The sequence below is a fragment of the Vombatus ursinus genome, unplaced genomic scaffold, assembly GCF_900497805.2.
Source record: "Vombatus ursinus unplaced genomic scaffold, bare-nosed wombat genome assembly UNPS02004691.1, whole genome shotgun sequence".
Lineage (NCBI taxonomy): Eukaryota > Metazoa > Chordata > Mammalia > Diprotodontia > Vombatidae > Vombatus > Vombatus ursinus.
The window spans coordinates 5,277,643-5,302,101 of record NW_020944469.1 but is presented as its reverse complement, the minus strand read 5'-3'; positions in this window follow the sequence as shown (position 1 = coordinate 5,302,101).

Sequence of the window (24,459 nt, the reverse complement as noted above, 5' to 3'; positions counted from 1 at the left end):
TATTTTGCTTCTCTGGTAAAAAAAAGATAAGGACTAGACCTGTAATTCCATTCCTCTAGAGAATTTCTGGATGAGAGAACTCTCTTCACCAGAGCACATTAACACTCTCTTTGCAATTTATAGTCCTAGAGATTTCCTTGGGGCACTGAGAGGTTAAGGGACTTCCCAGCGTCACACAGCCATTGTGTGTAGAACTTGAACCCAGGTCTTCCTGGCTTCTAGATTGACTTTCCATCCTCTGTGCCACACTGACTCTATTTCCCTGGTAATGCCCTGTTGCTTGTGTTAGGTTTCTTGTTTTCTAAATATGAAAGCTCAGAAAGGCACCAAGAGAAGAATCTGGCTGCCTTTTAAATGATGCATTAAAGTTCTGTCTCCAAGCTTTCCAGCAGGAAGTCCCCAACTCTGCTGGGACTCCCTCATTCCATATTTTAGGCTAACCTCCCCTTGAGGCAGCTTGGGGTACCGGAAAGGGTGGCAGGCCCCACGGCAGGCATGAGTTGCTTGGGGGGAGTTTGGCCCTGTCCCTTTTCCACTGGGGGCCTCAGTTCCCTTGCCTGTAAATGAGGGGACTGGACAAGAGGATTTCTGAGACCCCTTTCAGGCCTGCCGTCCCCTCTCCTCCCTCTTCTCTAATAAGGAAAAAAAAGTAAGCCTCCTGAATTCGGGTCAATGGGTACGACTCCGGAGATGCATGTCTGCGTCATGTTTCCATGACAGTGCTCCTGCAAATAAGGAGAGGTATGGGAACAACATTTGTCTGCTGCCCACTGATTTCTCCCCGCTTCCCCTAGCGCCCACCCCCACCCCACTCTATTCTTTTGGGACTGCAGGCTGCCTCCAGGTGGCAGGAGTGAGGCTTAGATTGCTAAGCTGGCAGTGCCACCTTCTAAAGGCTGCAGATTACTCTGAGCCCTCGCCATGTGCCTCCTAGCCCTCTGAAAGAGGCGCTCATGGGACTGTACTGGCCACCCAGGAAAAGCGTCAGAGCTCTGATGGCAGCAGAGTCAGAAGAAGCACTGGTCCATAAATCAGAAGACCTAGGTTCAAGTACAGGTTCCATGCTCCATGCTCCCAAGTAAGTCACCTCCCCTCTCAGACACTCACGTTCCCCCTATAAAATGGAAAGAACGACAGTTCACCTACCTATTCCTTGGTGTTGCCATGAGAAAGGAAGTTTGTAAACTTTGAAGTACCATGAAAACAGGAACTCCTTATGAATAATGCCCTATCTGAGATCCTGAAGCAGTCAAAGGCCAAGTTAAGCTAAGCAGCTAGGTTAGTCAGTCCACCAGCATAGATAGCAGCCCTTAATTCAATTCCAAATGTTCATTTCTGAGGTTAATGAAAAAATTTCTCTACAAGATACTTATAAGAATATGTTCAATGGATCACAGACTTAAAAGTTGGACCCCTCTTATTTTACAGATGAGGAAACTGAGGCACAGGGTTTAGTGACTTGCCCAGGTTCCTATAGCTAGTATTTGAGGGAAGATTTGAACCCAGGTTTTCCTAACTCCTGGGTCATCTCTTATCTACTCTGAACACAGGGATATTGTTTCTACATACAGCCAAAATAACCAGTCAACTCAGTGGAGGAGTTCCCCTCCCCCTCCAAACCAAACCCCAAATTGGTTGTTTGGCTAAATGACTCCATTACACAGTGAGTTCAGGCAGAGTAGCCCTAAGCACATGCTACCTTTGCAAAGTGAGTGACTGATTGGCTTCTATTTCTGGAAAGCTGGGGCTTTCCATGACGTTGGCACTGAGGCTGGGCGAGGCCTGAGGCTAGGCTGGAGTAGGGGGTGGGGGTAATGCTGTCTTCCCAGCTGACACTTCTTTCCTTCCCTTCTCGACATTCACTACAAGGGGGCAGCACAGGAATGCACATGCCTTCCCATCACTGCTCAGGAAGAGCTGAGCACCCACCATGTGTTCTAAGGCCTTTTCTGGACTCCCACAACATGGCCCGACCTGCAGGCCCGCTAGTGAGGCGGGCAGGGGAGGAAAATCTGGCTAGCTGATGTTGTAGGATGACGTACCATCCAACTTTTAGAGGCCGGACTTTCTGAGGACAAATTCAGATGTTGCCTTTTTCTTTGAAAATGAGTTTGGGTTGTGGGTGAGACGAAAGGCTTCCGGGAAAGTCAAGGCAAAGGAACGTCCATGAGTGCCAACTCCAGATGCTGCCATTTGTAGTTAATTTTCTGAAAAGAAAAAGGGGAAAAACCAGTATGGGGCCTGGGCCTCTCGTTGCTAGACCTAGGTGTCTCCATCTCGAGTGACGGTTTGTGTTGAGCTGTTGTAAGAGTAGCACCTCATCTGGGCTCATTTTCCCAACCCCTGTCCTCCCATTCCATAACTTCTGTCTTTGCTGGTGGATGACTTAAACACCCAATTTCCTGTTGCCCAGACTATGCCATGGAGTTGGGTGGGTAGTCTCTTAAGTTTGTCTATAAGTGCCTATCTTTTGGGCGGGAGCTGCAGAGAACCAATTAGCTAAGCACAGAATTGAACTGGATAGGAGGAAAATAGCAGGGCTGGATTTTACTAGGGAAATCACAAAGCGTTTTCAATGCTTCCAAGCTGCCCCCTGACCTGAAAATTCATCTCTTTAGCAGCATTAGCCTCCTGGTACTGCTATACGGCTGTGAGTAACGGACTACCACGATCTCTGGAGAGTCCAAATTGCAGGTGACTCAAAGGACAATGGAAATATATAGCATATTTCCTAAGAAAAGAAGACCTGAAGGAAGGCCATTGACACGTTGGGGAAACCTGGTAGGGCGGATTTACGAAAGCATATGAATACAAGTCATCTAAAACAAGCATGCGTGATTGGGTTGATTTCTCTATCAGTGGAAGGGGCACTTACACTAATGAATTCATTTCTTTGTTGTCAATGATGTCATCAGACTCGATGGTACCATTCCATTTGGACAGCCCGATCTGTATTATTCAAGTGCTCATTATCCACTTTGTAAGCCTTTCTAGGGCATGTTTCTTCTAGGACTCCTATCGGCTTTCCAGGGCAGTGTTCTTTGGCAACTCCATCCAAAAGCGTTACAGGAGGAGAGGAGGTGAGAACCATATCCACTCTTCTAAGTTACACCAATGAAGGGCAAGCTCTGGCAAGTTACACCAAATTAGAATGCTTTGAGGATGGGCCAAGTTGAAGAACCAGCTCAGCTAAGTGCAGAAAGGTTCATCACTAGAGGAGTGGCCACCAGCTAACAAATGACTTCAGCTATAGCAACTAAGACATGAAGGGGTCATCGTCTGTATCAGTAGAGGGAATATCTACACCAAGCAAATAATGAATACATAGAGGTTTTAGATTTGGAACGGACTTCAGGGGTCATCTAGTTCAAATTGCATGTGGAAGGAATCCCTATTAAAGCATAACCTAAATATGATCGATCAGTCTCTGCTCAAAGAACTCCAAGGAGAAGGAGCCCGCTACCTCTCTGGGCAGCCTATCCCACTTTGGGAGAGCTCCAATCATTACTGAGTTGTTCCCCACATCTAGCATAAATTTGCGTCTTGGCAATTTCTTCCCATTTCTTCTGGTTATGCCCTGTGGAACCAAGCAGAAAATATTTTATCCCTCTTCCCCATGACAATCCTTTGTATTCTTTAAAACGGTTCTCCTGTCCATCTTGAGTCTTGCATTCTCCAAACTAAACATCCACAGTTCATTCAACGAACCCTCTCATGGCATGGATTGAAGGCCCTGCACTACCAGCCTGGCTCCCCTCCAAGGAATGTTCTCCCAATTACCAAGAGCCTTCCTCAAATGTGGTACCCACAAGTAAAGATGATACTCCAGATGAGGTCTGATGGGGGCAAGGTATGGAGGGAGGATCACCTTGCTAGTCCTTGAAAGCATGCTCCTTCTGACGTTTTGAGGATTGAACCATTCGCTCCATGAGCATTCAGTAGAGGCTGAGACTCATAACTAAATGGAGTTTAGGGATTCCTAGTGGCTTTCATGAATTTCCTTAATCCCTCCCCCTCCCCCTTGCCACCTCGCATTTCTCCACACACCAGCCACCACAAATCAGGAGTCACCAACAGGAAGACATGCATCTATCTACCAGTGAATTCTGGAGATTTGCCTAGTGAATCTTCACACTGGTTGCTGTGTCTGTGCCTTGGTTGGTATCCACCTACTAGAGCCTTAAGGATATGCTACAGTACTCTAATAAAAATACAGCTATGCCGGAGAATGGTTACTCATAAGCCCATAGTTATCGATTAACAACTTAGCCCGAAATGGAAGTGGGAAAAGGCTAGAGCAGCGGAGGCTGATGGAAGAGGCAGGAGAGCATCAAAGGTCAACTCCATTGACTTACAATTTTGCCAGATCTGGTCCTGATGCTTCTCACTGATTCTTTTCATATCCCTAGCCATCCTGCTACAAAAAATTACAATCCACATTCACCTTTTGAATCAATGCCACAGGTTCCTGATCTTTGTCCTCAGGTACGGGCAAAGAGAAACCCAGAGTGGAGTGCAAGTTGGCAAACGTTACATTTGGCAGATTTAAATGGGGAGGAAGCATGATAGAGAAGCTACAGAGTCAACCTTGAAGCCAGGAAGACTTGGGTTCAAATCCTCATCGCATTTGAAATGGATCTCTCTAGAGGAATCACATAGAATGTCAGTGTTCAGAACGAACCTTTAAGATTATTCACACCAGTTGTGTCAAACTCAAATGGGGGAGGGGCAAGTGGGGAGCACTTAGACCACTAACCCATAGATAAGGATCCCTGTGGACTGAACATTGACTTCATTTTAAAATGTAATATTATCTATGTTTTATCGTATTTTTATTTGTTTTGTTAAATATTTCCCAATTACATTTTAATCTGATTCGGCTGCACTCAAAAATGTAACCCAGCCACATGCAGCCCACAGTCATGTGTTTGACTCCTCTCATCTATACCAGAGACTTGTAAACGAGGGTCTGTGAACTTAAAAAATATATATATTTTTTGATAGTTGTATTTCAATGTAATTGGTTGCCTCAGTAATACTATATATTTTATTTTATGCATTTGAAAACATTATTCTGAGAAGAGGTCCAGAGGCTTCACCAGATGACCATAGAAGTTAAAGACACAGAAAAGCCCTCATCTGTACTAACCCTTTCATTTATCAGATGAGGCAGATGAGGTGCAGAGAGATTAACAGACTTGCCCAACCCAGATCCAGGACCAGGACCATGTCCACATAAGGACCCACATAGTCCTGTATTCTTATTAGTGCCTCCCATGTGGAATTCTTAAATCTTGTTCATGGGCATATTGGAAACATCGGAGCTGTCTTTTTTAGCCTGGCAAGCACAAGCCCCTGAACTCCACAGGCCTGTCTCTCGCTGGAAGTTTCAGTCTAGGGCCCCTGAGCCAAATCTGAGAAAGTGCCCCTCCTCTGCTGCCCTCTGTGCACTGTGGACAGAAGAGCTCTCCAATGGACTTGGACCTCTCCTTTCTCGGGCCCCCTGCAATGCACACAGTCCCTTGGTGTGTATTTCTGCCCATGTCGTCACCCAAAGCATATACCTGTCATTCAGGTTCCCAAAATGCACAGCTATGCCTTGAAGCCAAAATAGCTCATCTGTCTTTGGAATTCCCTACCTCATAAGGTCTCTGAGCTTGAGGTTTTGACCTTCGGGGAACTGTGTAAGACACATATTTTTAGCCCAGCTTTTGCTCGAGCATTGTGGGGGCAGAGCCCATTGGCTGGAAGGCCTCTCCTCTTGGCTTCTTCACCACCCAAATGCTTTAGTGTCTACAGCACCAATTCCTGACTTTGGGGGAGCTCAGACACTCGATCATGTCTAGGACAGTCATTCCCCACCCCCACCCCCTGTCTGCCTCCTGTTCTCTCCTAAAAAGGCTGTCTGCTATATACTGTATGTTCTATTTTCAATTCGAGAGAATTAAAATTCACTTGAGGGCTGGGGAGGTCAGGAGGGGTGGGGAATTTCGAGATTGTCCCAGAGATCATTTGCCGCCCCAGAGTGGGGAAGCTCCAGAGCAAAGTAGCACGTCGATCTTAGTAACTGGCAACGAAGGAGTAAATAACTGCAGTGAGGGCGAGCTGGAGGGATGTGCCTCCCACTTTCTGGTTTGCCATCCTTGACACTATTTTATAAACAAGCCGGGCAACAGAAAATAGCCGCAGGGCAGAGCGGAAGGAGCCCCGAACTCGGGAGGCCTCTTGTCGGCTTGCTGGACCCAAGTGTAAACCCCGTCTCCGCCATTTAGTAGCTGTGCCACCTTAAGCAAATCACTTGTCTCTCCCTGGACCTCAGTTTCCTCATTAGTTAAAGTGAGAGGGCCAGACTAGAGGACTTCTAAGGCTCCTTTTAGCTCTGGGTCTGTAATTCTCGGAGCCTTTGCTCAAGATTCCATCGGAATGTTGAAGACTGCCCCTTGGCCCAGAGTGGCTCGAGCTGTCTACAGAGCAGCTCCATGAGATAAAGATGAAAAGGCCCCTGCCCTGGGGTTGTTCTGCCAGTACAAGGCTCTGACAGTCTCCAGCCATTGTGGCAGCTCATTAGCTGCATCCAAAGCCGGTGGATATACTGATTAATGCTATGCTCTAGCAGAGTGCTCCTTGCAATCCTGGGGGAGGTGGGTCTGGGGGGCAGGGACGACGGGGAGGGGGAGGACAATGCAGCAGAAACCCAAATGAGCAATTCTTCTTAGCAAAAGGAATGACAAATTGAACCCCTGGCTTAGAGCTTCTGCATCACTACTGCTGAGAGAAATTCCTGAACTGTTGGGTCTAGACCAGAAAGGAGGTACCCGGGGGCATGTACAGTGTAGCCCAGTAAAAAGGGAGTTGGGATTCAGTGGCTTCAGTGGACCTCGGTTGAAATCCCACCCCTCCTTTAAATCCCAGCACAACCCTGAGCAAATCCTTCCTGTCTCTGGGCTTCCTTTTCTTCCTCTGTCAAACTGAAAGGTTGGATCGGCTGTCTCTCAGCTCGAGATCCTACGGTTCCACCAACTTTGATGTTACCCACATGATTCTCTACCACAAAAACTCACTCCTCACGTGGCAAAGTAGATAGAGTTCTAAACTTGGAGTCAGGAAGAATGGGGAAAGACTGGGTTCGAATCCTGACTCAGACATTTATGAGCCATCTGACCCTGGCAAGTCAGTCAATAAAGAGCTATCAAGCACTTATTATGTGCCAGGCATATAGCAGAGGCAGCCAGGTGGCTCAGTGGGTAGAATACTGGGCCTGGCATCAGGAAGACCGGAGTTCAAATCCAGTCTCAGACATTTACTAGCTGTGTGACCCTGGGCAAGTCACTTAACCTCTGTTTGCCTTAATCTACTGGAGAAAAAAAATGGCAAACTCCTCCAATATCTTTTCCAAGAAAATCCCATAACAGGGTCATGAAGGGTCAGACGACAATGTGCCAAGCACTATGCTAAACCCTGGGGATACAAAGAAAGGTAACAGACAGTCCCTGCTCTCTAGAGGCTCACAGTCTAATGGGGGAGACAGCACATGGACAACTATGTACAGATAAGCTACATATGGAGTAAATCAGAGAGAATCAGCAGAGGGAAGACACTAGAATTAAGACAGATGGGGAAAGACTTCCTGTAGAAGGTGAGATTTTAGCAGCCTCAGCACCTACCTCACAGGGTTGTTATGAGATAATGCATGTAAGGTGCTTTGTAAATCTTAAGTAGCAATACAAATGCTAGGTATTGTTAATATGATGTATTGCAGAGAAGAAATCTATCAGAATTCATATGCCACCCCCAACTCTCTCTCTTTGAGAAGATACCTTTATATATCAGTAGGTTGAATGGGTACAAACCTCTCTAGCACACTGTGAGAGGTGCTAAGGCTCCCTATCCAAAGATATCTTCTCCACCCCAGTCTGCCAGGGGCTCTGAAATCCCCATGTTATTTACTTTACTTCTTTGGGAAAAGCACTGATAGCCCCAGTTCCTATCCAATCCCACAAACATTTATTAAATGTTTGCTTGTGAGGTCTGAAACCTCAGTGTCAACTGTGTTTCCTCACTCCCACTCACTGTACAGAGCTAATCAGTGGCCAAATCTTCTCCACAACATGACTTATGTAAGTTCCCTTGTCACACGTCCATCTTCCTAGGTCAGCCCTTTCTGCGATGGCCTCCTAATTGGGTGTCGCTGCCTCAAGTCTCTCCCCACTCCAATCCATCCCTGATCAGTTAACTCCAGTGACTTCCTATTCCTTGAAGGACCAGACATAAACTCCTCTGTTTGACAGTTACAACTCTTCACAATCTGGCCCTTTCTCACCTTCCCGACCTTCTTACATATTATCCCCCTCCACACTCTCCGTAGACTAGCCGTAATTGTCCTAACACACCCGATGCTCCATTTTCTACCTCTGTCTTTGCCCAGTCTGGTCTCCATGCCTGGAATGCTCTCTCTTCTCACCTCTGCCTCTTGGAATCCCTCATTTCCTCCCAAACTCAGCTGGATGGCCACCTTATACACAAAGCCTTTCATGTTTCTCTTTTTCCCCTTCCCCCACTCCAGCTGCTAGTGTCCTCCCTCACAAAATCCATTTTTCATGTACTCTCTATGTACTCACACATGTTCATGTTGCTTTCTCCCTCATTAGAATGTAAGTTTCTTGAGGACAGGGACTGTTTTCACTTTTGTGTTTGTATCCTGGGCTCTTGGCACGGTGCCTGGTATGCAGTAGGTACTTAATGAATACCTGTTGATTGATTGATTGTTACGTGCACGGCACCGCACTGAGGCATTTGGGATATAAAAGTGACTGAAAAACATTGCGTGCCCTCAACTAGCTACATTTTATAGTTTAAACGCAAGTGTTACCTGGGAAGAAGGAACATATAAGACCACAAAGAACCGTTAACACCTGAGCTCCAATTTATTTATCAGAACTAACTCCAGTCCCTGAGAAAGGCCCAAAGGGAATGGGAACACAGAATGAGGAAGTTTGGATGGAGGGCAGGAAGAAGGAAAGGTTCAAGTATAGAGCATGAGACGCTAGCCTAGGATGAGCAGGAAAGTCTGGGATAGGGGAGGAAGGCCAAAGTTGGGGGTGAAGGGTCTCCATTCATTCAACATTTATTAATTGCCTACTGTGTACAGAGCACTATGCTGCACATGCAGGAGAGATACAAAATGTTGATAAAACATAGCCCTTGCCCTCAAAGAGCTCATCGTCTAGCAGGGGAATAAGACATAAACATTACGAAGTAAACGTATGCTTGATCTCATTGATGTGGGTCCTTCCTGCAATGAGACTCATTGCACCTGGTCCTCGCCTTCTCATCCTGTTCCATTCAGGCCCCTGTCTTCCAGTAAATCCTTTGCTCACAATCTACCTGGTAAACTGGAGGCCTTCCTCTAACTCCTTTAGCATTTTGTGAACGCCATTGTCTCACCCGGTCCCCTGCATGTAGTTGGTAGTTAATATTTGCTGAATGAATGAGTGGAAATCTCTCCTGCTCCATTTAACTTTCCTCATCCTCTCTCTCCATTTCTCACTCATCTCATTTCTGGTCTTACTTTCCAGGGCTGCCATCTTTTACACTCCTTTCATGCTGATTAACCTTGTCCACTCACTACTTCCTATCAGCGTCTATCATTCATCACTCCATTGTCTTTTGGGTCACCTGCAACTTTGATCCTTTGGAAATTGTGGTAGTGCATACCTTGAAAGCCAAGCAAAGGAGCATATTTTACTTGGGGAATAATAGGGAGGCATGGACAGGTTTTGAACAAACAAGTGATGTGACCAGAACTACACATGAGCAAGTTTATTCTGTATTGATTCAATTGGTTTCAATTCAATTTATTGAACACCTGCTATGAGCTGGGCAGTTCTGGGAGTACCAAGACAAAAAAAAAGTCAGTTCCTGCCCTTAAGGAGCTTACATTCTATGGGAAGGAGCTAGGTAAGTGAGTGGAGGTGAGAAGGCCACTTAGGAACCTACTGCAATAATCTAGGCAGGTGATAATGAAGGTCTGAACTATAGTGCTAGCAGAGAATAGCAAGGAGGTGATTGATGAGAGAGATAACATAGGGAGAGAATTGACAAGGCTTGGGAACTGATGGAGAGCTGAGGGAGTGGAAGAAGTCAAAGGTAAGGCCAAGGCTGGGAGCGTGGGAGCCTGGGAGCCTGGGTTAATGGTGAGGTCACAGACAGAAAGGGAAACAAGAGGCAGGGGCAAGTTTAGGGCATTTAGCAGGCACCTGAGGGGGGTGATGCCAAAAGTGCAGAATTAATCACTAAACATTTATTAAGTGCTTGCTTTGTGCTACTCACCCAAAGGTAAACTTACCTATAGCACAGTTTTTGCCTTCGGTCAGGCTAGTCTAGACGCCATAGGTTTGGGGAAATGTGCGTGCTGCACCAAGACTCAGGAATCATCCCAAAGCGGAGTTAGAAAGAGTCTGTTGTATTCCTCCTCCACGTCTCATTAAGCAGACGAACATTTGTGTCCTCTCCTGAAACCCCATCTGGCAAGGTCTCAGCCCCAAGTGGTTTCGTGGTCTCTTCGTAGGGTGTGGTGGCTCTAGACATTTGTCTTTATGCCTTTCATGTTGTTGTTTGTGACCAGGCTGGTTACTTGGGATCAAATTTAAACAGATTCCTCCGGGGCGGTGGGCATGACAGTAACTATTCCTGCCGTGATCTGAATGCTGAGATTTACAGGCAAGCTACTTAGAATTCCATATGGGTCTCGGGGTCTTATTTTAACCCAGCAGGTATGGGGAGCAGCGAGGTAAGAAGATCTCTCAGTCTCCCCTCCTCTCCTTTCACCTCCTCTCCCCTTGGCTCGCCAGAGCCATATTTACAGACCTTCCCTGGTCTCACAAGGCAACTGAAAGGATTCAACTAATTTAATTTCCACTAAACAACCATTTATTCAATCCCCACTATGTGCCAGGAACAGGGCAAGGTGCTGGCTATACAAAGATGAAAATCAAACATTTTCTGCCCTCAAGGAATTTACATGCTACTAGAAACAACATATACATGGATAAGTCAATACAAAATACATACCTCATAAATCCCAAGCAATTTCAGGGATGGAAGCACTAGGTGAGTGAATCAGGAAAGCTCTCTTGTAGGAACCAGAAATTAACTTAGCATTACTGAGAGCTGGGGATTATAAGAGACACAAGTGAGGAGGGAAAGTAATCTAGGCATCAGGGCCAGCCTTTGCAAAAGCTTGGAGGTGGGAGATGGAGAGTCATGTACAGGGAACAGCAAACAGACTGGTTTGGCTGGAATGGGGAGCATGAGAGGAGGAGGAGGAACGTGAAGGCAGTTTGGAAAGGTAGGTCAAAACCAGATTTCGACTGATGCATTGGGGATAACAGGAAGCTAGCAAAGCAGTTTCATACATCTCACCTCGACAAGGAGGGAGGCCAACATATCCTGAGCATAGAATGTGGCAGGCAAGGAGCCCAGCAAAGAGGCAGCCCCCAGCCAGGGCTAAAGGGACAGCCTTTCTCATTCCTTCCCCCCTCCACTCCTGCCTGGCGATGGTACACTTCCAGATATTTTCCCTTGAGCAAATGTGTTTTTAGAATTCATAAGTCATCTCTTAAAAAAGCGAATCACGTGGTTCTGGAGGAGGGGGGTGTGTAGGATGCAGTGGGGAGATTTTACCTGAAAAGATACAAATGACAGGATAATTTGTCTCTTCTGTTGATTGTTTTGTTTCAGCCGAAAGAATGATTCATGGGCCAATTACAGCCAGAAGAAAGGAAGGCAGATGAGTGTGCTTTTATGAGAATAAGCCTTGGGCCCCCCACACTGTGGGCTACTTGCTGGCTACCTGCCTCTTGTCCGGCTGGCTGCATGCTGGGACCCTCTGCTGCTGAGTTTCAGTGTAAAATGTCAGCATTGAAGGCATGAAGTGGAGGTGTGGGGGGGGGCGGTATTGATGTGTGTGTATATTTGTGTGTGTGTGTCTGCATGCGTGTTTGTGTATATGTCTGTGTGTTTGTGTGTATCTGTATGTGTGTCTGTGTGTTTGTGTGTGTGAGACGGTATGTTTGTGTGTATTTGTGTATGTGACTTGTGTGTGTATGTGTGTGTGTGTATGTGTGTGTGTAGCATTCTCCCCTTACTTGGGGGCAAGTTGAAGGGACAAATAGGGCCTAAGCATGACTCAGTTGGTAGAGCTGTGAAAGCACAGGAGCCATAGCAATGACACCCAACTGCCATTGAGAGAGGACATGGGCGCACCAACAGAAAGCTCCCCAAGCCAGCAAAATCAGATGGCAACTCATGATTTCATCAGTATGGAAACTCCCGGTACGGGAATCTCAGCTCCCTTCACTAATACAAAACAGCAACTCATCTGTAACTTCAAGTCTTAGGGAGTTGCCTGGGGGGGACTGACAGGTTAAGTGACTTGTCTCACTAGCATGTGTCAGAAGAAGAAGAAATTGAACCCAAGTTTTCCTTCCTCCAAGGTTGGCCCTCTATCTACCACACCATGCTTCCTCTCGAGATCTACTTAAGTATGGAAAAGCCTATTAGTGATGGTGTTTAGTATTCTGAAACCCAGGCCAGTCAGGAAAAGCTCGTTTTTTACCAATTCATTCATTCATTTCATAAAGTTGCGGAGTTTTTAGGACGTACCATCTCTCCCGTAAGCCTTCTGCCATAGCTCATTGTGTTACAGTGATGATCAGGTATGCCAGCAGAACCCAGGCTTGGGCTCTCTGATCCCACTGAGCTAGACAGGCCTCAAGTAGAGTCTCAGAGATGGTTTATGTATCTAGTACCTAAGGTCTAGCCCACCCAAGCTCAGGGAGTTCATGCCTAGAGGGGTTCTGGGAACTTTTTCATACTTTTTAGGCCATAGCAACATAAGCAAGTGTCTCCAGAGGTGTGGAGAGGTTGAGATCTTCATCAGCAGTGGGAGTGTCTAACTCCAGGAAAACCATTATTGCTGGAAATAGAAGAATATGTAGTATGGTCCTGAGCATGGTGCTGGACACTGACACTGGGGGAGATAGGACCCCAGATGACACATGGTCTTTCCTCTGGTAGAATTCTCAGTCTAATAATGGAGATCAGACCAGTCCAAAAGTAAATACAAGGCAAATTCAAATCAAGTGTTACCTGGGATTCAGGCTTAATGTATATGCATAAGACTCTTCTCATTGATAGAAAGAAAGATTACTTAAACCTGCCTGCCTATATTAAAGATGCAAGTAGAAAGTGCTATGAGATCAGATAAAGGAGGCATCACTTTCATTTTGATCTGTCACCTGACCTGGGAACAGCCCTGTATCATCCAATCCTTAGACAGGGCTATCCAAAATGGCAGGAAGCCTCTCTTCCCTAGGCTGTGTCAACCATTCATCTCCCTGCCCCGCCCCAAGCCACCCCTCACCGCACTCTAGCACCCTGTACTATGCCAATAATGGGCCCTTGATAAGTGCTCGTTGGTTCTGGCTATGGATGGCCTAGGATCCCCAGCAGATGTACCTCTGCTTATTACAAATCCTCCTTCCTCCCAATCCTTTGTCCAAGGGGCATTCTATTGGCCTACTACAGATGCTGGATGCTGTATGTGTAAGTGTTTGCTAAAGGCACAATTTCTCCCAACCAGGTGGCAAATACTGGCGAAACCACTGTAATAAGAGATTGGTGAGAAGAACCAACACGTGTATAGCTCTTTAACATTGTAAAGCACTTTCCATGCAATATACGTATATCCAGTGTAGCAATGTAAGACCCTGGAGGACAGGGAGAATTTTGCTTTTGTTTTTGTATTTCCAAAACCTAGCCCAGTGACTAGGACATAATGGGCTATTGTTATTCCTTCATCTTCAAAGAAGTGATGTCTTGACTTGTGTCTGAATTGGATCTAAGTGAGGCAGATTTGCACCAAGTCATCAGAGTTATCAGCCTCACTCTCTCTTTCGGAGTCATCCAAGTCCAGTGGCAGGACAAAGCTGGTGATGGCCCGGGATGCAGTGGATGGTCTTGGCGTCTTCGATGACTGATCAAGCTCTCGGTGCTCCACAGCACCTGCTTCAGCCACCTTCGTGGCTGTTGAAACAAATTGTTCTCATCTGCCCATTCCACTGGGAGAGGCTTCACATGCTTGGCGTAGACATCCCCTAACTCATTGATGGTTTTGAGGCCTGTCAGTTACCCTCAACCTGGTTTAGGTCATCTGCTGAGGTGGTTTTACTGGGGTGTGGCCCCTGTGCATATTATAGCTTCTTGGAGCCACAGGTGAGAGTTGGGTGAAGGGGGATGAGCAGCCAGGAAAATGGCTTGGCAAGCCCTCCCACCAGAGGTGTCATCCTCCTTGAATACCCCACACACCAACAGGCAGTTAACAAATGCTTGTTCAATTGAATTAAATGAAGTTGTTTTAACAGAGATGCCAACTAAATAGTGGTAAGCAGAGATATAGGAAATAAGGTCTGGTTTGTGGTGGTGAGCCCCTGTAGCGGTAGTGAGAGTGCATAAAAAGCAATAGCATAGGGATGGGTAGCACTGAAGTTCCTTGGGAGTTAACTCTTCCTTCCTGGTTCCAACAGGTATTGTAGGTTTCCCCAGCCAACCTTCCGTGGAGAAGGCCAGGGGAGAGAAGCCCCTCCTAGAAGACTTCCCATCCTCTGAACTGCAACCTGGACAACCAATCATTGAAGCCTAGAACTAGGAAAGACCTCAAAGGTCATCGTGACCAGCCCTGGTGTGTGCCATGATTGCCCAAAAAGTGATCACCTAGGCTCTGGATAATGGCTCCCGCAGATGGGGAGTTCCTTCCTTCCCAAGGTAGCCCATTCACCTGCTTGAAGACAGCTCCAGAATCTCCCTCCCTCCAATTTCTACCCATCATTTTGGTCCTGTCCTCTGGGGCCAAGCAGAGCAACTCCAGTCTTCTCTTTCCCAAGATGAACATACCAAGCTCTTCCAGCTGATCTTTGTATGGCATCTTGTTACCGTCTTGGTCTTCCTCTTCTGGATCCATTCCAGTTCATCCACATCAAGCTACAGGTGAGCAAGAGTTATATTTGCTTGAACATTATTCACTCTAGAGCAGAATTCAGCAAGGATTCACCCAAAGGACCTCAGTGAGACCCAAGAAGGCCCTTGGAATAAGGCTGCCACATGGCATGGAGCTTGGGGAACAACGTGATAGGAGGTTCCCATTAGAGACCTGGCCTGTTGAGTGGCCAATGACAATACTATAGACGTAATTCTCCTATACTTTGTCTCATTCAGGAAAGTGCAGGAAATGGTCTTTGTTTTTAGGCTGTCTTGGGAAGCTGGCACAGGGTAGGTGAGTGACTTTTCTAAAATCTCATTGCCCTGTAAAGGAGCTTGTCCTTTCCTTAGACCTACTTACCTTTAGCATGGCACTGTAGAGGTCCTGGGTAAACCCTCATCAATGGGGCAGCAGGGCAAGGATCCAAAGATATTCTAGGCAGCAGATGGCATTCTTATCAATTTGAGGAGTAGAGTGGAAATCAGATTCAGAAGAACCAGGTGCTGGTCGTATTTCTGCCACTCATGACCCGTAACACTTAGTTTGAATCACTTCCCCCTCCCTGGGCCTCAGTTTCCTTATCTATAAAATGAAGGGGTTGGAAGGGCCAGTTTTGAAGGTCCCTTTTGGCTCTAACATTCTATGGTCTACCTGTCCCATCTTCCAACCAGCCCTTGCTTAAGTCAGCTCTTCCTCATGATCATTTTAACATTTTTCCACCCCCCTCCATCATCTGCCATCATAAGTATGTTCTAGGTTCGGAAGCAGACACTGAAATGTGTCTTCCTGAAGTGCCCTGTCAGTCATGGCTAAGGGGGGCGCTTGACTGTCATTCTCATTTGGAGTTAGAAAATAAGAGTGGTTTTGCTTCTTGTTGATTTTTTCCCCCTTTTGATTCGGTGATTCTGTTTGGCTTTGTCAGCAAGACATGCAGAGCTTTTTGAAACTTTTTTTTTTGCTTTTTGGTGAGGCAATGGGGGTTAAGTTACTTGCCCAGGGTCACACAGCTACTAATTTTCAAGTGTCAGAGGCTGGATTTGAACTCAGGTCCTGCTGACTCCAAAGCCAGAGCTCTATCTACTACACCACCTAGCTGTCCCCACTGTGCCGAGCTTTTAGGAAAGAGTGACTAGACAGGCTTCCAGAAAGCCAGATTCTCTTCCTGTCTAGGCCATAAGTTGGCAGAGTCATGTATCCAATAACACAATCTGTAAGCTGGATGGTACTGTAAAGGTCATTAGTCCAAATGGGCCTACCCAACCTGGGAAACCCACCTATGCCTCCACTGAAAAGAGAAGTCTCCTTTCTTAGCTTAAATACTTCCAGTGAGGGAGGATTCACTGTCTGGTGAGGCAGCCCAATCCTAGTAGAATGTTCGTCCTTATAATGAGCCAAGCCAGACTTCTCCTACCCACTGGTCCTAGTTTTGCCTTCTGGAACAATCTAGAACAGACTCACTCCCTATTCTACGTGAGTCCTGTAAGCATTTGAAGATAGTAAATACGCCTTCCTTAACTTTTCTCTTTTCCAGGAAAGATACCTTCAATTCCTTCAACTGTTCCTCAGACCAATGGGTCCCAGAGCCCTTGCCATCCCAGTATTATTCACAGACCTTCAGGTTGATCAACTTTGTGAGTTTTATCCTAGCCTCTCAACCCCTAATCTCCTCTCTTGCTTGAGATTTCTGGGCAGCTACAAGCTGGAGAAAGGAAGACATACTGAGAGCAGTAGAAAGGACTGGGGCCTGGGAATCCCATTACTCAAGGCTTGCTCCTGGCTCTGCCCTTGACTAGCTGTGTGTCTTTGGGCAAATCACTGCATGTCTCTGGGCCCCAGTTTCCTCATCTGTAATATGAAAGGGTTAGGCCAGATGATTTCTAAGGATCTTTCCAGCTCCCAATCACTATGGCCTGAATAACGGAGATTGTTATATGCACTTTGAGCATAATCTGGGGACCAACCCTGACCCCTGCAGTTGGGCACAGACCACACTGAGGCCACGAAAACCAGAAAGATGCGAAGGCTCGGCTAGGTGTAGCTCCGTGAAAGAGGGAAGCTACAGCCACTTTTATTGATAGCAATATTGTCCCAGATCCATTCTGCCAGGGATCACTGGGTGCTTCCCCATTACAGACCTGCCTCGTAAGGCCCAGGATAGAAGGCAACGCACAAGAAAGGATATATCCTATTTCTTTCTGAACCCAGGGACACCACCAATAAAGTGCAAGCTTCTTGAGGGCAGAAACTATTTCATTTCTGTCTTTGTATTCCTAGTGCTCAACACAGTGCCTGGTAAATAGTAGTAAATAGTAAATGCTTATTGAAATGATTTAGCCTTATTTGCTTAGCGATAAAGAAAAGAGTGGAGTTCATTCATCCATTCAATCAGCATTTCTTAAATATCTCCTGTGGGCAGAGTACTGTGCTAGGCACTGAGGGGAGATACTAAGTTTAGCTACTGAAGACAGTGCCTATTTCCCTAAGACTTTCTGTTCCATTCCCTCACCTCTCAGTTGCTAAAGCTTTCCTCTTTCAGATCGCCATCCTCTGTCTGTATATAACTTCTAAGTACCTAATTGTTTCCAGGCTGTCTCCCCTGTTAGAATGTGAGCTCACTGAGGGCAGGAACTGCTTTTGCCTTTCTCTGCATCCCCAGTGCTTAGCACAGTACCCGCATATAGTGCATGCTTAATAAATGCTTGTTGATTGATTGACGATTGACCACGACTCTGAAAGTAATGAGTGTAGTCCGATTCAATTCAACTTAATTTCTTGAATAAGCATCTACTCTTTTAGCTGTGTGACTCTGGACAAGTGACAATCTCTCTGAGCCTCAGTCTCCTTGTCTGAGGATGATAATCACTGTAGGTTGTCCTCCAATGAGAGGATTCTGAGGAACCTTTGGCAAGCCTTCAAGGACTGTCACTGTGCTGGGGGATTGTACAATACAAAAATGGAACAATCCCTGCCCTCAAGGAGCTGATATTCTTATCCTTATTTCACAGAGAAGGAAAAGACAGGTTCCCTGCCTTCATGCAGCTTATACTCTAGTAGGGGAGTTTGACACCATAATCCTTGGCAATACGTGCTAGGTAGAGGAGAGGAGGCAAATTGACATGTTTATGGGAGGCCTGAGAGAGAGCAGAGAAGGCTTCCTGGAGGCGGCGGCACTTTAAAGTTGGAATTCCACAGACAAAGAACAGGCAGGAAGTTATTTTAGGCTAGGCCTAGGGAACAGTGCAGCATGGTGGAGTGCAGAGAGCCTTCCGGTTGGAGTCAGAGAACCTGGGTTCAAATCCCAGCTCTGCTGCCTACCTACCAGCTGTGGGCAAGAAGTTACTTCACCTCTCTAGGCCTCAGTTTCCTCCTCTGTAAAAGGGGTACATATGGGGGGGGGAGAGAAATACCTTCCAGCTCTGCATCTATGATCCCGTCATCTCATGTAAATATCTGGGGATCATGTGGTCAATGATTTCATACAGATTATTTGGTGTCGCTGCCCGGAGAACAGCTCTGACCTCTTTAGACTTTAGAAGGGACTGGATGGAGCCAGTGTGTCCACCCCACTCACACTCCCACCCCATGCCACCCCCCAGCTCCCTGTTCCCTCAGCTGCCATGTTCTCTAGACCATTTCTTGCCCTGTGCTGTAAATTGGACCTTTAAAAATAGTCTAGACATTACTAATGACCATCAATTGGCTTTAATTATTACATGGCAGTGTCAAGAGAGGTTTCTGAAAGTACAATCAATTTCAGACCTCTGCGCCATCCCAGTTAGTGGAATAAATGGAAGGAAGAGTGCTGTTCTCATCAGGGCAGAAGCCTATTACAAGTTCCTTCTCAAAGTGGGCACCTCTCCCTCGTCCGTCTTGCCACAAAATGGCATTTCCTGATGCATTATTTATGCATGCTCCCTGGAAATGTGATGCTGTTGGTTAATAGAATTTTTCCCCCTCAAATGTAGGTTCAAATGGAACCAGGAGCCATTTTCCCCATTTCCTCTGTGAGTGGCTTCATGGAAAGTTCCGTAATTGACAACGCATTTCTCCCCTCACATGAGAAAACCATTTTCAAAAACTGATGAATTCAAAGGGAAATTAATTTGAAAGACTGCTGGATGAAAACTCTCAAGGGGATAAAACAATCCCGTAAATTGATCTTGCCTTAATAGTATTTTTCTGAGATCGCGTATCTATCAGCAATCGACAACTTCCCTAGCGCTCAGAATTCACACCATTCAACAGCAACAGTAAATGATACATTGGTCATGACAATCATTCATAATCTAAGCAGATGTTTTTGTTAAGATTATAAAAATGCCTTGCACTGAGTTTACTAGCTACTTTGCTAAGGAAAAAAGTTATGATGTCTCAAAGGAGAAAATCACTTGACTGTCTATTTAAAATACAAAATACAAAACATTCGGCAGAGGAAACAGAATCTTTGGGGGGCAGGCTGTCACAGGAGTATGATGATGCTTCTGAAAGATCTCACTGATTGAGTAGATGGTTTTGCTTCCAAGGCAGTTAGCTCCCAAATCACTCCATGGAACACTGGGTACTGCTTCTGGGCACCACATGACATCTATTTACTTAGGGTCATAGATTTAGAGCCTCTCCTCTAACCCCCTCATTTGACACAGGAGGAAACTGAGAATCAGAGTGGGGAAGGACTTAGTCAAGATCAGAGAGCTAATAAGCAACAGAGACAGAATTTGAATCCAGATCTTCTGACTCCAAATTCATAGAGTTCTCTTTCTGCTGAAAGAACTATGTACCAGTATTTATTTGGCAAATAATTATGTAGGTAAATGCTATTGCTGACCCCTTTTTACAGATGGGGAAACTGAGGCTCAGAGAGGTGACATGACTTGTCCAGCGTCAAACAGCTAGTAAGTGTATGAGGCAGGATTCAAACTCAGGGTTTCTCACCTGAAGTCCAGGGCTCTACTCACTGTACCACAGTGCCTCTCTATTCATTGCTTGCTTTGTGTAAAGCCCTAGACCCTGTGTGTGAGAGATGAATAAGACCCAGTCCCTACCCTCATGAAGCTTACTAAATAGAAGAGTTAAGACAAAGGAGGCCAATATCGACAGCATAAGGCCAGATGTAGTCGAAGAGGTATAGGTAGTGATGGTACAGAGACAGTGTTTCTGGGAGTCCTTTCTCCCAAGCATCACATCCCTACAGCCTCCAGATCATGCCACCTGCTTTCCTGCCATCATCCTCACTGCCTCCTCATTGGAGACTTGGCCTCTGCCTCTGGATCTCCCTGGGCACTGTTCATTGGGCTTTTGCTTTCTCTTGCCTGGATCCAGGCCTTCACCTTCCTCTACTCTGCTCATATCCCCCTTTCCAGCCCCCTTTAGAATTAAAATGTAAGCTCCTGGAGGGCAGGGGCATTGTGTTGCTTGCTTGTATTTCTATCCCAAGAACTCGGGCCATCTTAAATGTTTAATAAGTGGTCTCTCTGTGTCTTTCCCTCTCTCTAACAATGCTTCATCCCAAAGGAAAGATCCTAATAGTAGCATTTCAGATGCAAAGGAAGGCTGGGGGGCGGGGTGGAGAGGGAAGGGGATTTTTTCAGGAGTGCCCTTCCCATAGCACCTGTTTCCTCCTTTCATCCACCATCCTTGCTCAAGTCTGGCCCTATATTTCTACAACTGCATAATTAAGATCCTTGGCGTTTAGTGCTGGAATGTACCTTAAAGATCATTTCTCACCCTGGGGAGCCCACAAATTTCAGAAGGTCTCTCTGAACTCTGGTGGGAAAACAATTACAATTCCATTTTCACTAACCTCCTCTAACTAAAATTTAGCATTTCCTTCAATTATTTACCAACATTGTTTTGAAAGAAAGAGGTCCTCAGGCTTTACCAGGGCTTCAGAACACAAAAAGATGAAGAATCCTTGATCTAGGCCAAGCCCCTCATTTCATGGAGAAGGAAAGGGAGGCCGTGGCAGATGAAGGGAGTTGGCCAGGGGCAGTAAATCAAAGGCAGGATGTGGACCCCGATCTTCTACCTGCTGATCCAGGGCTCTTTGCACTGGCTCACGCTGTAAGGTGGTTTGAAGGGCATCTCTTCCCCTAGCCCCACCCCCCTCCTCATTCCTTTCCCCACCCCCACCTCATGCCATGGCAGGGACACAGAAGGTTAGACAGTCTATACTTATTCCTCCTGCTGGCCGGGTGGAACATTCTCTTTGGGTGCCAATAAATGTGAAGGCATCATTTTCCAGCTGAGTAACTTGAGGAGCAGGGATGGTTTTAGTGCACATTACAAGTTATAGATATATATAGTTTGGAGCAAATGAGAGGATACCTTCCTCATGATATCTCTTCCATATAATGTTCTGAGTGTGTCTTGGAGCCCATTAGCGGCTCCCAGTGATTCATCAATACACTGAAATTTTCGAACCTTTATTTTCCCAGTCTGTCTGCCCAGGGAGAGATGGTATTGCTCATCAGTCCAATTTGCAGAGAAAAAGTGGCAACTGGGGAGACTCTTCGAGCCCCTCTGCCCCCACTGCAGTCATTCAGGCCAACACCCAGGCAGCTAACTCTGTCCATAATGTACTCCCTCCTCAAGCTCACCGGCAGACACCAGGCAATTAGAATCGGGCCTGCAGGCCAAAGGGCTGACCAATTTTCAGCAAAAGCTTACCATGGTATAATGCTTTACATATATTGTCTCATTGGAAAATGTCTCCATATTTTTCCATCAGGCTGCTGGGGAGCAGCTATTACGTTGTGTAGGTCCTGCAGTATAGGGTAAAAAGGACAGTGTTAAGAAGGCAGAGACCTGGGTGGGAATCCCACTCCTGCTATATCCCCTCTGTGGTATCCTGGGCAAAGAAATCGTTGCCTTTCTCTGGGTCTCAATTTTCTCCTCTCTTAAATGAAGGGATTGGATGAGATGGTCCCTTCCAGCTGTAAATGTAGGATCCTTCCTGTGTGTGACCTTGGGTAAGTCACTGGCCTCAGTTTTTCCCTCTCTAAAAACAAGGGGGGAGTAGGGTGGAATAGATGGCTTCTCCAGTCCCTTCCAGCTGGGAGGTTCTATGACTCTGAATGTCTTTGAATCAGGTATTTAGCGTGTTACATACAGTTACTAAAACTTCTAAGGGCCTGGAGGAAGAAGGCAATTTGGAGCCAGTAGACCTGAGTTTGAACTCGAATTCTGTCACACACTAACTGGATAGCCTTGTACAGGTCATTTCCCTTCTCCCAGATCATCTCTAAGATCCCTTCCAGCCCTAAATCTCCATCTTTATAACTTCATTTTTTTATGGAGTGCTAAGAGGCCAAAAGAGCACTGGGCCTGAGTCAGGAAGAGCCTCAGACAAATCCTCTTTCAGACACTAGCTGTGTGATCATGGGCAAGTCACTTAACCAGTTTGCCTCAGCTTCGTCAAATGTAAAATAGGGATGATAATAGCACCTACCTCCCAGGGCTATTGTGAGGATCAAATGAGACAGTATTTGGAAAGAGTTTAATAAAGTGCCTGGCACATAAATCGGCACTTAAGTAAATGCTTATTTCTTCCCTTCCTTCCTTCCTTCCTTCCTTCCTTCCTTCCTCCCTCCCTCCCTTCCTTCCTCCCTCCCTCCCTTCCTTCCTCCCTCCCTCCCTTCCTTCCTCCTTCCCTCCCTTCTTCCCTCCCTCCCTCCCTTCCTTCCTCCCTTCCTTCCTTCTTCCTTTCCTCCCTTCCCTCCCAGGCCCTTCATAAACCACTCCTCTTATACTCAAAAGGCAGCTGGCATATAGGCAAGAGAGCACTGGCTTTGGAGTCGAAGGACTTGGGTTCAAATCCTGACTACCTGTGTGACCTTGGGGAATTCACTTCCTTTCTCTGGGCTTCAGTTTCCCCATCAGTAAAATGAGAGCATTAGACTCAGTGGGCCCTCAGGTCCCTTTCAGCTCTGATGGTCTGTGAATTCCATTTACCTGGCTTCTTTCTGCTCTCTGGCTTTGTTCAGTCTCTGTGACTCTATTCAATATTCTACGTGGGCTTGGATCGGGCTTATTTTTCCCTGCATCCTCTTCTTTCCTTTTTTGACTAGTTCCTTAGCCTGACTCATCTGTCATTTTCTATCTTCTTTCCCACAGGTTTCCCCCTCCCTCCCCCTTCTGGCTCTCCTTCCATTCCTTCTTCATTCATTAGCAGCCTCGGCCCATCCAAGCATAGAGCGGTCCTTGGTGTTGGAGCTTTGCAAAGTTGTAGGGGCAGGGGAGAGAGCTGGGGGGAGGGGAAGGGATCCTTCTCTCTGGTGGGAAAATTCCAATCCCTCCTCCAAGACAAAGCCACAGGCCTGGATTCCCTCAAACCAGGAAGTATGACGATGATGAAAGAAACTCTGATTGCCAGGATCCTACACTCCAGGGTACCTTGGCCTGAAAGAAGGGGGTTGTTCTGAAAGCCACTAATAAACAAATTCAGTCAGAGAATCTCTGTTCTTGAGAACACAAAATAAGCAAGATCTGGGTTCAGATCCCAACTTTTGTTATACACTACCTATATGACCCTGGGCAAGTTGCTCAACCTTTCTGGGCCTTGGTTTTCTCATCTGTAAAATGAGAGGATTGGATTGAATGGTCTCTAAGGTCCCTTTCAGCTCCAAGTCTATGATTCTGTGATTTACATTCCTAAGTCCAGGCTCTACCATTTATTATCTGGTCACTTGACTTCTCTGAGCTCAGTTTCCTAATCTGTGGAATGGGAATAAGGATATTTGCTCCATCTACCCACCTCCCTCACAGGGTCCGTGAGGTTCAGATGAGACATGGTATTTGAAGCATCATGGAACCATGGGCTGCCATTATCCGAGGCTTCAAGATCTTTGTCTCATTCATTTCCTCTTGACTCATTGACAGGGGATGCTGAGCACACATAACCCATGTATCCTGATAGTGCTGAGCTGAAAGCATGAGAAGCCTGGTTCTCTCCAGACTGAACCTACCCTTTGGTGCCAAAGGAGGTGAAAATGATTATCTATAGGTGCCATACTCCCAAGCAGATCACAGCATCACCAACGTAAAGCCAAAAGGGATCTCAGAGGTCTTCTGAGGTCATCTAGTCCAGCCCCTTGTTTTAAAGATAAGGAAAATGAGTTAAAGTCACTTGCCGCAAATCCCACTGGTAGTGAGTGGCAGATAGGGGATTTGAACCTAGGACCTTGGACACCAAATTCAGTGCCTTTTCAGTCATATCCTGTTGCCTCACATAGAGTAGTAGAACAAAATCTGTGTAGAGATTTTGTAAAAGGCCTCCTTTAAGGTTAATGAAATAATTAAGAGAGCAACCTGTGTATCTGTATACCCTCACCACATGAGAGGATCCAAGACGTAGAGTTGGAAGGGTCATCTGGTCCAACCCCCTGCCATATTGTTTGATGCTATTTGCTCATGCCTTTGGATCA